Here is a 383-nt window from a genome sequence, read left to right as displayed (position 1 = left end):
TGCCGTTCTTTTGCTGGGCTTGGCTGCGGAGAAGGAGATAAACATCACCATCATCAAAGAGCTGGTCAAGAAATTTTTTAAAAAGAAACAAAGTTATGGGGTTAATCTCCTACACAATTCATTTACTTCATTTGAATGTTAGAGCCACTCTTGATTATTTGTGTTTCTAATTTATAGTTTAAGTTTATTTGTAAAAAGTTAAAAAAGAGTGGGCCTCTGTGGCCTTCACTGAGGTTCACTCTGGCATCCTTTAGCATTTTTCTTTTTTAATTTCATAATTGTAGGTCATTAGCATGCATATCGAGTTTGCCCTTACGTGGTGGGAGTTCAAAATGGACTTAAAGTCCTGTTCTTGCCTTTTATTTTCTGAACTTGCCACTTTT

The sequence above is a fragment of the Mandrillus leucophaeus genome, unplaced genomic scaffold (genome assembly GCF_000951045.1).
Source record: "Mandrillus leucophaeus isolate KB7577 unplaced genomic scaffold, Mleu.le_1.0 Scaffold1330, whole genome shotgun sequence".
NCBI lineage: Eukaryota > Metazoa > Chordata > Mammalia > Primates > Cercopithecidae > Mandrillus > Mandrillus leucophaeus.
Note: the sequence above shows the minus strand (reverse complement) of the source record.